At 40.0% G+C, this 13,435-nt stretch overlaps 1 protein-coding gene across 4 annotated transcripts in view; it reads left to right on the forward strand.

Annotated features, from left to right (window-relative positions):
* LMO7 (LIM domain 7) overlaps positions 1–13,435 on the forward strand; it is a 131,784-nt gene that overhangs the window by 58,674 nt on the left and 59,675 nt on the right. The gene's annotated exons all lie outside the window — the stretch shown is intronic.

Raw genomic sequence — 13,435 nt, forward strand, 5'->3', positions numbered from 1 at the left:
TAAATTACCAGTTTTATCAAAGAGGAACAGGCAGTAAACCTTCTGCAAATACAAGGAAAAAAATACTGTGAAATGATATGTAGCTGCTTTAATTAGAAAGAAATCTCTCGTAGGTGGGTTGAGTGGTAGCCTGTTGACATTCTCTCTGCCTGGTTTCAGAACGAAAGTTCATGCTGTTTTGAGGTCTGATATGTGAGATGGCAATGTGTTTTCAGTCTTTGACTCATACCCAAAATGTAATTTCTCACTAATCTGCTGTTTAGAGACTTGGCACACTTCCAGGACATTGGCATTCTCCCTGCCAGTCCCTATGTCACGCCAAAAGCCGGAGGGTTGGTAACCTCTGCCGTGCTTAAATTACTCACAAAGCCCTAGCAAAAGTTGTTTTGGTGGAGGTTTGCTCCCAGGGAATGGCTGGGAAGGGTTGGAGGCAGTTGGGAGCTGGCATTCAGCAGCGTCAGTAGCGACAGGCTGGAAGCGCGGGGAGGCCGAGATAGCGAACTCTTGTGCAAGGTATGTTGTCCAACTTGTCCCAACGTGGAACCGCGGCGCCCGGGAGAGGTCAGCCGGGAAATCCGTCCAGTGGGTCTGTAAGCCAGGCTTTTTTGGGTCCTTGCAGCACCGCCAGTTCCCTTCCTGGCTCCGTGAGCAGAGAGTAAGGCTGGAATTCGAAGTTGTCACGAGACAACAGTGGTTTTACATCATACCTTCTCAGCAATGCTTTAATTAGTGTTTTTCAAAAAAGCAGATTTAACTATTGAGTACTTCTTATGGACAGCAGTGTGGGGGGTCTGGGTTAGAGTCAAAAGAGCTGCCAGCCATACAGCCATGTTCTTGTAATTTGTTTCAGTATGAGTTTGCTTCTCCACACATTATATATCATGTGACAGTCCCACAGCGTGTATTAAATGCTTCCAGAGTAATTCAAAACTTCTGTATGTGAGCATGCTGTAAAGTGGTGTCCTAAATATAATAGCACTTTTGATGTATTTAGGAGGTTGGAAAGGGATGGGAGGAAAGTTTTATTCCAAGAAATAAAGGATGAAGATAACTCTCTCCATTGAAAAGTTAATTACAGAAATAATTTTATTACCCAGAGGGCAAGCTATTCTTCAGGGAATTTTCAGAGAGATTTATATTTGTGTCAGGAGAGAAATGCTGTCTGATCAGGAATTTTATCTGATGTGTCCTTTTATTATTTAATAGAAATAAGCAGTTTCATACATTCAAGATGAATTACAAATGTCTTCAAAACCTGTAGGATGCCAGGCCTCAGAAAAGGGGTACTATTTCATGTCTTGCTTTTGTCTTATCCTCTGTTAATCTAGTTTCATAATTAGAAGTAAATAATTTCTTGCACCAAGAAGTAAAACTTTTCATTTGCTGACTTATTCAAAAGATTGCATTTAACTTTTGGATTTCTAACATTCCAAAGCAAATTCATTTTGCTGCTATCACCTGAGGCTATTTGCCTGCATCTTAAAGCAGCGGTGATATGCTGTGTGGGATAACATTAATGTGTGCCTGAAGCAGTGTGTGTTTTGACACCACAAGAGGACTGCTGTGTTCTGCTGTTGCACCACTGTTAGCACAGGTTTTTTTTATCTACCCAAAACAGATTAAATAAACTGTTGCTTAGAAAAGTCAGCTTAACAGGCAGAGAACAGAGTGCTGGTAGGACATGCATCTACTGTCAGGTATGACAAGGTGTTTGATTTGCCTTGGATGTTGAAAACTGGTCAGAGGAAGGTACCATTAAAAGGGTGGGTCTGCTTCTGCTGCTAAGGAGGACACGAGAGTTGGCATCTTGTGTAAGAGCAAAACCAGTCTTTCCCATTGTCTGGGAGGTTGCATCTCTGTCCCTGTTACACTTGTTCGATTGATCTGTCACCTCAGGAGCTGGGCAGGTCCTCAGGAGGAACACCTCCCTTTTGAGATGGATGAGCTCTGTGCAGTGGTGCTCCATGTGCTTCTCCTGTCTCTGCTGCCTGGCAGTTACCTGTGGTATCTCCTTTTTACCTTGTGGGAAGTCATATTCCCTCAGGCTGTTGCCATCTCAGGCTGCCATCCTGTCCCACCTGGGCAGGCTCCCTTCCCAACAGGAAGAGTTATTTTCTCCTTGTACTTTATTTCTGAGTGTGCTTGCTGCCTTTTGCCGTACCTTTGCTGACAGCTGTCTGATGAACAGCGCCACAAAGCCATTCAGAGTTTCCAAACTCTGTTATGTGGTACGGTGCTCTTGTGTCACCTGAGGTAAGGTCAAGACCCTCAGTTCCTCATGAATGGAATCTGTTCTGAGAAAATAATCTTTCTATCTGGTGAGGAGGCTACTACTTTCACTTATGTTTTGTTTTCTCTTCTAACTGAGATGATGCTCAGGCATGATGTGAAACCCTCCTCTATAATTACTAGAAGTAATCTGGGACAAGAGGAGCAAGAATCCTCTTACATACCCAGACTTTCAGTTCCAAGTGATTATGTGATTATCCTTTTTGTAAAGAAAAAGCTCCTTAAAATTTTATTGTTTAGAAGTTTGTATGAAAAAGACTGGCTAAAATTACTGGTTGCTGCTCCAACCCTTGCAAACTTTATGCTTTGCCAGATCAGCAAGATTAGTAGTTGGGTGGTGTGGAAAAATGGTCCTGGCATGGATGATTTCTTTTCTGCCAGTGAAAATGGGAGTGTGGATTAATGTCTGAGATTTATAGTTCAGTCTTTCTGTAAATCTGCAGAAGTTATTGCTCAGTGGTACAGTAGAGCAATATGTCATGTGTTCCAAGAAGGATCATCCAGATGGACTTACTCCTCACATACCCTGTCTGGCAGTCATGTGCATATCATCTTGTTCAGTGGCCAGTTATTTGTGTAAATGCATATGTGTCCCTCTTCAGTTCTTTTGGTATATTTGATTTTTGTTTCTCAGTGTAGTGTTTTATAATTTCTAATTGGTGATGTTGTTTTACAACACAGCAGTTAGTGAAGGATTTTTAAATTTATTTATACTAATGCAAGATTGTCTTAATACTTCATTTGATTCTTTTTTGGTTCTGTCAAAGTAAGAACGTAATACAAGCTTAGTGACTCTCAGTTGTCAGCCTGGTTACTATTTAAAAATGTTAAGCACTTCCTCACCCAGCTCTTTAGGTGTGACACACCCAGTTGTTCCCAGCTGTGGAAGGGTTCTTAATAAAATCATACCAAGGAATTATAAGGGGGAGTTCACAAAGGCAGATACCAAGCATCAATTCAGTGGAGTTTATCTCAATTATCAGTTTTAAAGGAGGCAGCCTGAATGCTCAGAATGAGAGTGTAAATTCAAGTTTGTCTCTGAAGAAAATTAATTCTTCTACATGAAAAAATGTATAATTCTGTAAAATGAGATCTCTGGTTGAAGAATATAATTAAATTCTAATATTAAAGAAAAGGTGGGTTAATAGAGTAAAATATTAAACTAAGAAAAAAAAGAAAATTTACTGCAAAATCCTAAATAGCAAACTTTTCTAAAGCTACCACAGCCCTGACTTCTGATGTTGAAGTTTTACCACACTAATTTCATTTTTCAATAATAGGGCAAATTAAAATACATAGCTGCCACTAATATTGTTACTACATTGTTATATTTAGAGTGTGTCTTGAATGAAACTAAAAAGGGAGGCCCCACCTGGAGCACTGTGTCCAGCTCTCAGGCAGCCACCACAGGAAGTGTGTGGAGCTGCTGGGTGACTCTGGAGGAGGGCCAGGAAGGTGAGCAGGGAGCACATCTCTCATGAAGGCAGGCTGAGAGAGCTGGGGTTGTCCAGCCTGAAGGAGGGAAGGCTCCAAGGAGACCTTCCAGCACCTAAAAGGGGCCTAAAAGAAAGATGGAGAGGGACTTGTCGCAAAGATGCATAAGATAAGTGGTAATAGTTTAAACTAGGATAGGATGGGTTTGGTTTTGGATATTGGGAAGAAATTCTTTACTATGAGGGTGGTGTGGCCCTGGAATAGATGGAGCTGTGGATGCCCCAACCCTGGAAGTGTTTGAGGCCAGATTGGATGGGACTTTGAGCAATCTGGTCTGCTGTGGAAGGTGTCCCTGCCCATTGCAGAAGGGTTGGAACTAGATGATCTTTAAGGTCTCTTGCAATCCAAACCATTCTGTGATTTGTTTTTTCAAGATAGATCGAAGTATCTCATCACCTTGCAGAACCCGGTATTTGGATAAAACCTTCATCTTTTTTCTGGCCTGCACTTTTCCCACATATTCATTATCAGTCTTGTAATATGTTAGTTATGTAAAGCAAACAGAAAACCCTGTTGGAGAAGTTTTGCTGAAGTGGGACTAAGTACATACATGAGAGGAAATAACAGAGCTATGACTTTGGCCCTGGCATTTCAAAATGTTGGGTAGTTTTTAACTTAATCCATTTAATGTTTCTTTAGCATAATCTTTTTTTATGAATTCCTAAACAAAAAGCAATCCTGGAAAAATTAAAATGCCATTCTTTCTGTAACATAAAGCTCTCTATAACTAAAGCCAACTGGAGAGAAGTGACAACTGTTACATGAATGTTCATCCTTGTGTTCCTGCATTTCAGCTAAGCTTTTGAGACAGGCTCTCTATTTCAGTTCAGAGACAACACTTTCTGAATTTAAAATACCACCCAAAAAAGTGGTTCAGAGAATAGATGCTCCCTAAATAAAAACTGAGAAAATGAAATGGTTGCTGTGTGGTATGGCTTTAAGGACATATTCTGCACCTGTTGTTCCTTTTGGAGCAGGATATATTTAATGGGGTGCTCTTCTGATTATATAAGAGTGAGCTATTATACCAACCTTAAGTTATTTAAGCATATGTACAGAATCACTACCTTGCATATCGCAACTCTTGTCTCTTATTAAGAAACCCTCTCCTTTTGGGGGCTGTCAGAAGGGAAGCCACCTGGCAGTGAGTTAAGCTAAACACAGTGCTCTCTAGTACCTGTCTTCTTTAGCCTGTAACTTAAATTACAGTACTGCCACCGCAAATTACTGGCTTTGTGGTAGGAAGTAGCTGTACACTATTTCCTGATACAGTAGATACTGAATTAAAAAATATTCTTCTTTAATAGTAGTTGATATTTCTTATGACTTGAATGTTCTTCCTGTCTAGTCCTGGGGAATATGCTGCATTTCCTGATTCCACTTCTGTTTCCTGCTCAGGGTGCTTTTTTTCCAGGGTAAACAAAGGCAAAGTGAAATTTCTGTTCTATGGGATGAATGTTAGCACTGTTCGGCAGACCACTGAAAAAAGCAGTCTACATAAAAATTCCTGAAAATATGATCTTTTGAGTGGGAATTGGTTATCAAAGCTCTTTGGAAATTTTTTGAGAGCTTTAACTGTAAAAGCAATACCACATCTCAGTGTTTGGAGGAATTTTTTAGGTTTGCTTTGCAGAATCATTCAGGTCTTTAAACTGTTTGGCAAATCAGGTGAAGCTGAGGTATACCTGAAAGCCTGAGGTGTGATGATGAGACACTCTTTTGGGACTTGTATCTTATTTTGCCCTTCAGGAAGAGCTGTTGTATTTTGCTCAAAGGAGACCGAGTCAAATACCCTGAAAATGGATACTTGAAAAACCAATCAAACAAGACCCCAAACCAACCTCAAAAACAACAATGAAAGGAGAGAGAATGCAGATCAATTAGTGGACAGATAGTTCAGAGCTGGTGTTTTCTGTTGATAATACTGATTTTGTGGTTTTCTTTCATATCTATTTGCTTAGTTACTATATTATCTTGAACTTTTTTTTGCTCAAGAATTGAGTGCTTGCAATAAGAGAGTATGATAGAGCTGAACCTGAACTTGCTGTGCTGATTTTTCTAAGAAGCATGCATTTCAATGAGTTGAAGAACTTATTTTCTAATTTGGCCTCATAATAAAAAAAAAACCAACCAACTCAAAACACTCACACAACACAGAACCACCCTTTCCTGCCTTTTTATTTTGCGTAGAATAGAAAGTGGTGAGATGGATGAAAGCCAAAAGCTTCAGTGCATGAAGTATGAAAATGATTGGACCAAAACTTGTGTCTCCTTAAATTCTCTTGCTTGTACCTATGTGACTGAAAAGTCAATCATCCCAAAAGCTTCAGCATTTTAGAAACTATCTTTGAATTCAAACTGAGGTGAAACAAATAAGAGACAGCTTTTTGTGTGTCTTGAAAATTGAAATGCAAACCATTTAACCAAAATTTAATTAGGACAATGGATGTGGCTTTCCCCATATTTATATTCAGGGAAATAACATTTCTTACACATATGGTTGTAATAGGCCTTTATTGTGGTAACTAAGTTTCCTAGTGACAGTTCCCTTGAAATGGAAAACTGCAGCACTTCAGACTGACTCTAGAAATGTTTCCACAACTTTGTAAATGTGTAAATTCTCTTTTTGCTATGGGCATTGGCAAAGAAATGTATTTGCTTCCTGAGTATAGCTATATTCTAAATATTGAAATTGCTGTGTTTATTTTTTTAATGATATATCTAATTGCAATATCAGTAATTGCACATGTTTTACTTTTCTTAGTATTTGGGACAATTATATAGAGATAAAGAAAAAATTGGGTTTTTTCAGTCTTGTGAAACTGATGTGCTTAAGTGAAAAATATTCGTGCTCATGTCACTAATCTGCACAAACTGTAAATCATTCCAGTAAGAACGTTGTAGGCAATAAAATATGTTCCAGACTTTGGACCATACCTGCTAGAAATTTACCTTCAATTCTTAGGTTTAAAGTCTATAAAGTGTTAGGTGTGGTGCCATTTAATCTGTCTGCTTTATTTTCTGGTCATTATGAATAATATTGGAGATAGATCACTTTTGCTGTTGAGTAATTTAAAAGTTAATAATTTACACTTCCTTTATCAGATTATACTTTTGCTAGTGTTTGGAGTTTTGTGAAGATGATTCTGCTCTAAGAATGAAGAACTCTGGAGTTCTGTACCTGTACCTACATGTGTACAGGAGGAGTTTGAACAATTCAGAGTAACAATACAGGTAGCATGTGTTAGTTGTATCAAAAGCAATTCAAGTATCTCTAGTGACACAGATCCACAGGCTTATATTGGAATTCAGGTAGTTCTTCTACAGAAGTGAATGATTCCCTGCAGAAAATTGCAGTAGCTTTCTACAGAATTGCACTGGTTTGTTCAAAGTAATCATATTTGATCCTATTACATTTCAAAAGTATCTCTGGGATAACTTTGGGGTGGGAGGGGCTACAAACCCATTATTACTGAAGGCCTTTATGCTTTTTCAGTGTTTGTTTGCATTAACAGAAGTGTCTCTAGCATTTTAGGATTCCCATGGGAATCCATCTAAATCTTAAATACCTGTATTCATTTTAATCCCCTAGCTTCCCAGGATTAAATGCAGTTTATAAAACAATGCATGAGAGGGAAAACAGCATTTTTGATGAGTAGCAGTGAGTACCTTACAAAAGGAGGTAAAGAGAAAGCCTGCATTTTTTGGTGGTGGCTCTTTTTTCCTCCATACAAAAGAAGTGTTTGTGTCTGATGCTGGAAATTGAATGACTTAACCAACATGAGTTTATTCTTTTTCTAACATCAATTACACAGAAGCATGTAGGCACGTTCACTATTGTATTATTCTAAATTGTATTTTACTGCTAAATTGCTGAAGTTCAGTTAGTTTTTCTGCAGACAACTCAACAGGAAGAGCTGCTATATTTAAATGGTGGGGGAAGCTGACTTCTTGAAGTTTTCCATGGGTACAGGAGTTTGCCAGTTCACCATACTCTGTAAATAAAGAAAGTAAAGCTGAACAGTGTACTGACAGTTTTTGATCTTACTTCATGCAAAACCCTACTTGTGGCTATTTTTATTCCTTTCAGACATTTCAGTTCTAATTATTATTACTGCTTAATTGGAGCACTTATTGTATCCTTTGAAGTGACATTAATGATTTGGGGTTTTTTTTTGCTGTGAATGTTACAGAATGCAATTGGCAATGAAATAACAATTTCAAATATTCTTACAAACTGCATTTCCAGAGGGTTACAGGGTTGTTTTCATGCCGTCACTGAAACCAATTAAACAAAATAATGTCTCACCACATGGTTAGATGATAAGAACAGGCGGAGAGTTGGAAATAAAGAGCCCTAGATAGCAGCCAAGCTTAACCACACAAAGGCATGTTTCTTTTAAATGATAGAGATCTGTTGTCTTTAAGAAACAAAAGGAAAAAAACCCCAACAACAAAAGCAAAAGAAAACCCAACAGGGGAACTGTTCTCCAGACTGAACAAGCTGGATGATCAAGCTCAGGATCTCCAGCCATGCACATCCTGGTGACCTCCACTCAATTTGCTCCAGTTTATCCATGTCTTTCCTGTGCTGTGAGACACCAAACCAGAGACAGCAGTGTTACAGAGGTGGCATAGTAAGTGCTGAGGACAAGGGGGAATGATGGGCTCTGTCAGCCTTCTGACATGCTCCATTTTGCACACCCAAGCACCATCTCATTCAGCCCTGGGTGCTGGTGGCCAGTGGTGCCAGGACTGGCTGCTGGCTGAGGTTCAGCCCAGCAGGACCCCCGGGCCCAGCTCTCCTCTCCACTCTGCAGTTACAGGAATTAGGTCCATCCATGGGGCAGGACTTGGACTTTGTGACTATTGGATGTCATATGAGGTTCCTGCAGAGCCAGTCCTCCCAACAGCCCTGCCCTCCAGCATATGTATCCCCTCCCTACCATTCTGTCTGCCCAGGGAGGGAGTGCAGTCTCAGAACCTGACTCAGAAAGCAAAATTCTGGAAGCTGCTGCAGCTGGTTTCTGGGACTAGAGTAAGAAGGTTGACTAATGCTGATGATATTTTCTCTTTCCTTTCCCTTCCAGAAAAAATGTCCTGCAAATGTAAACACGCACACACCTTTGAACCCAGTATGTACAGATATGCATCAACTGACGTGGATTCCAATGCGTTATATGATAAAATATTTAACTGGGGCGGGGAAAGGGAGTCCAAGTTCAAAATACTTCTGCTCTTGCAAAGGCTATTAAATTACAGACAGCCACTTGTTCCCTGTGAATAACCACTGAAATACGCTTGTCAGATTTATGATGCAGTAATGTATTCTTTTTAACTCTATGACCTGATGTTGTAAGATGCCCTCAACTGTGATAATTTTCGGGGGTGAGGGATGTACTTGGTAAAGCGCTAGCTAAAAATGCCTGAGCTAACAGAAGGCAGTTTATTTATGTGTAGTTTGACTAGAAGCTGTCATGTATTTTCAACACAGATCTGTGCAGTTAGAGAATTACTGTACAATTCCACAACTGAATCCTAATGTGTCCAAGTATACCAGTGTTAACTACTCTTGTAAACAGCTTTTAGTAGTAATTTTCAGGTAATTTTTTTCAGTAACTGTGCTCTTTTTATGTATAAAATAAAAGGAAATTTGGGTTACTTTATTGAGAACAAGAAAATTTAGTACAATTTTGGTTTTGTGTATGAAATTATGAGTTCTGGAATGCCTAATACTGCTCAGGCCTGAGGTAAAGGGCTCAGAGGTTTTGTGAAGGCAGTGTTCAGTGCCAGTCATAAAAACCCCAAACAAACAAAAGTACAACCAACCACACACAAAAAAAGAAAAGGACCCAACCTTATTCTAGAAACAAGTACTAGGAATAGGAAAACCAACTGTACTGCGTTGCTGTGGTTTATCTGACATTTGCTGGTGTTGTAATACCATATGAGGCTTTGGGCTTGGATAATTTTCCCTTTTCTTACTTTCTCACTAGCCCAAATTCCCCCAAAAGCAGATCTATGGAACTGGAATATCTTCACCCTTATGGCATCTCTCTGACTAAAAGTAGGGATAGCTTCCCCTGCACGCTTAGTTAAGCATGCTGAGAGTCCTGAATGAGAGGTGATGGATGAAGGAGAGAGCTGGACAAAGTTGCAAGCTTATAACAAACAAATAAACAAAAAAAACCCCAAACAAAACAAAACCCTAGCAGATGGTGTGGACAAGTGATTGAGCTGGTCACTTCATGCAATGTTATATGAATAATCAGCGAAGGGGAAGTAGGCTTCCTTGCCAACAGATGATGTGGATAATCAAAGTTTACTTGCATTCAAGGGATAGTGGAGAAGTTTAAGTAAGGGAAATATTTTAAGAGTTACTTAGTATGTGGAAATCACATCTAGCTTAGAGAGTCCACAAAGGAGAAACATCTCTCCTGTCTATTTTTGCTCTTCCTTAGGCAGCCACTTGGGATTACATGGGAGGATGAGATCTTGAGCTTGATACAGTTTTTTGATCTGGCCCCATGTGGACGTTGCTGTGTGTGGTTTTGGAAAGGTTGCATACAGTTGTTTTGCTTTTAACTTCTGTAGCTGTATGGAAAACTCCAAGAAGCAAAACTAAGGAAAATATCAAACACAAATCATATGGAAGCAATTAATTTGATTTGATAAATCAATCAAGCAATCATTTTTAAGCTTTAGCAAATGTGGACCATTATATGTACAACTATTTGAAAAGATGAATAAAATCATGGTAGGTCTCTTAATCCAGACCAGCATTCTGTATGTGATCGGGTTGTGCAATCAAAGGGAAAAAAATGTTATCATTAATTATTAGCAATTTAACATATGACAGTTCTTCATTAAGCCATTGGAAGCTTCATGAAAAACTTCAGAAGAATAATGAATAAGAATGGCTGAAAGTCTGTCGAAATAAGCTGGTACATGTGTTTGCCTTTGCTATATTCAGCATAGTTTCTTAAAAGCTACTTTCGCTTGCAGAAAATCAGTTAATTTAAGAGGTTTTGTTACTGATTTTGGCATGGGAAGTGTAACTGGAAAATCACACATCATATGGTTATGTAGAAGGCACACCCACACAGGTTGAATAAGCACAGAATAAGATGCATTGGTAATGATACTCCACTTGTCCTGCAAAACCCTCTCTCTATGTGCAGAACATTTTATTCTTTGAAATCTGAGCTTGCCTCTGGTATTGAATGTTGGCTGCTGTTAGGAAATCATACAGAAGTCACTTAGTGCTGATGGTTTAGTAGCATTTGCCATTTCATAGTGATATTTTTATTCTCTCAAGAGGAACAGAATCTCTTGCAAAAGGATAATTTTCTTTTTATAAACATTTTGTCTTTCTGAAGCGTGTTCCATGTAGAGATGCAAGCAAAGTCCTTAGTTCAATTCTGTTTTCTCTAAAACTGCTTGAATAATTTGTGAATGTATTCAACAAGCTGGTTTGATAAATAACCTATACAGAAATCCCTAGTTATCCAGGTATTGCACTCAGTCTGGCATCATGATCATGACCTAAATGATGTGACTGCATTTGTAAATTACTTCCATTTTTTGGTCAGTGTTGTTTGTTTCATTGCTAGGATAAGATTTAAATCTACAAGTCCAGGGAATGGTGGCACCGAGTAGGATGAGTCTGAGTGCTTGAGTTTTGCTTGTTTGGGTGCCATGTGAGCAATGGGTGGCTCAGCAGCTGCTCTCAGTGTGCACAGGGCTGCCAGCACGGGAGAACTAAGGCAGGTGTGGGCCAAAGCTGCTTGCTAAAATTCCTTCCTTTAGCGAACAGTGTGTTTTATCAGGAGAAAAGCTGGAATGAAGGACTGGAACTTGGTTTTCTCAGAAAGTGTATTTACACAATGGGACACGGCAGTAAAAGGGCAGACAAGGGGGATGGGGCAAAGTTGCACCCTCAGTCTGCTTGCAGATGACACCAATCTGGGCAGAAGCGTTGATCTATGGGGGGTAGGAAGACACTACGGAGGGATCTGGACAGGCTGGATGGATGGGCTGAGGCCAGCTGGATGAAGTTCAACAAGGTGAAGTGCCAGGTCCTGCTCTTGGGTCTCAACATTCAAATGCTTGGGGAAGAGTGGTGGGAAAGCTGCCCAGCGGAAAAGAACCTGGGGGTGCTGGTTGACAGCCAGCTGAACATGAGCCAGTGTGTGCACAGGTGGCCAAGAAGGCCGGTGGCATCCTGGCCTGTGTCAGCAATGGTGTGGCCAGCAGGACCAGGCAGGGATTGTGCCCCTGCACTCAGCACTGGTGAGGCCACACCTCAAATCCTGTGTTCAGTTTTGGGCCCCTCACTTCAAGACAGACATTGAGGCACTGGGGTGTGCCCAGAGAAGGGCAGTGAAGCTGGTAAAGGGTCTGGAGCACATGTCTGGTAAGGAGCAGCTGAGGAAACTGGGGATGTTTAGTCTGGAGAAAAGGAGGCTCAGGGGGACCTTACTGTTCTCCACACCTGCTAGGTGGGGGTCAGCCTCTTCTCCAAAGTAACAAGTGACAGGCCAGGAGGAAATGTCTTCAAATTGTGACATATGGACAACCAATTGTGTGGTTTAGAATTGGGGTTTAGTAAACTTTTCTTCAATTAAAACACTTGTGAAGCATTGCAACAGGCTATTCCGGGCAGTGGTAGAGTCACCATCCTTGGAAGTATTTATGAGTCTTGCAAATGTGGCACTTGCGAACATGGTTTAGTGGTGAACTTAAGAGTGCTGGGTTAATGGTTAGTCTCAATGATCTTAAAGGTTTTTTCTAACCTAAACAATTCTATGATTCTATTAGGGTTCAGGAGAGATGGAGAACAGCGAGCACTCAAAATTTCTTCTTGTCACCTGTTGCCCAAGAATGTGTTTGTGTGGTTCCCATCATTTAAAAATGACTTATTACTGCCTGAGAGTCACACGGGGAGAGAGAGGAGAAGCCTGCTTTCATCTCCCAGGGCAGGAATCTTTTTGATGGACGTGTACCAAAGGCACGTGTACATTACTTATAGAAGGAGCTTTTGTTTGCAGAATTTTTGTCAGGAAAGCAAATATGTTCAAGCTCCTAGAAACTGTTTGTTCAGGCTTAATTGCATGTAGGTTTTGGCATTCAACATTTAATGGAACATGTTACTGTTATTTGTGCATCTGCAGTCACAGGAGAGACTGTCCTCCTTAAGAGCTAAAGTAAGCAGCAGTAAGCACAGTGGAAGAAAACTACTAAACTTTGGAGTTTTTTTCCTACCTCCACATGTGAGAGGGTACTCCAGCTCATTAGTTCAGGTTACTTCAACTCTTGGTAATATGACTTCTTTGTTAATGCAATTTTAAATTATGAAGACTCCCTTCAGTTTCAAAACAGGTGCATTGAGATTTTTCTCTAATTAATTTTTTTTACTTTACCTGTGAAAAACTTCATAATCTGCTTTTACTGTTAATGAAGAGGAGGTAGCATCTGCTTGATTTCTAGTTTCTTCTAGTTTTTAGGTAGTCTGTGTGTCACTGCTGCTGTTATTTGGAATAGCCTTCTGTAACTCTTCAGCTAATTTGGGATACCCAGTAAAGATGCTTTCCCGCTGTTTTCATTCTCTATTGCTCAGATGTCTCTGCCAGGCAACTCACAAAACAAACAG

The sequence above is a fragment of the Ammospiza nelsoni genome, chromosome 2, assembly GCF_027579445.1.
Source record: "Ammospiza nelsoni isolate bAmmNel1 chromosome 2, bAmmNel1.pri, whole genome shotgun sequence".
Classification (NCBI taxonomy): Eukaryota; Metazoa; Chordata; class Aves; order Passeriformes; family Passerellidae; genus Ammospiza; species Ammospiza nelsoni.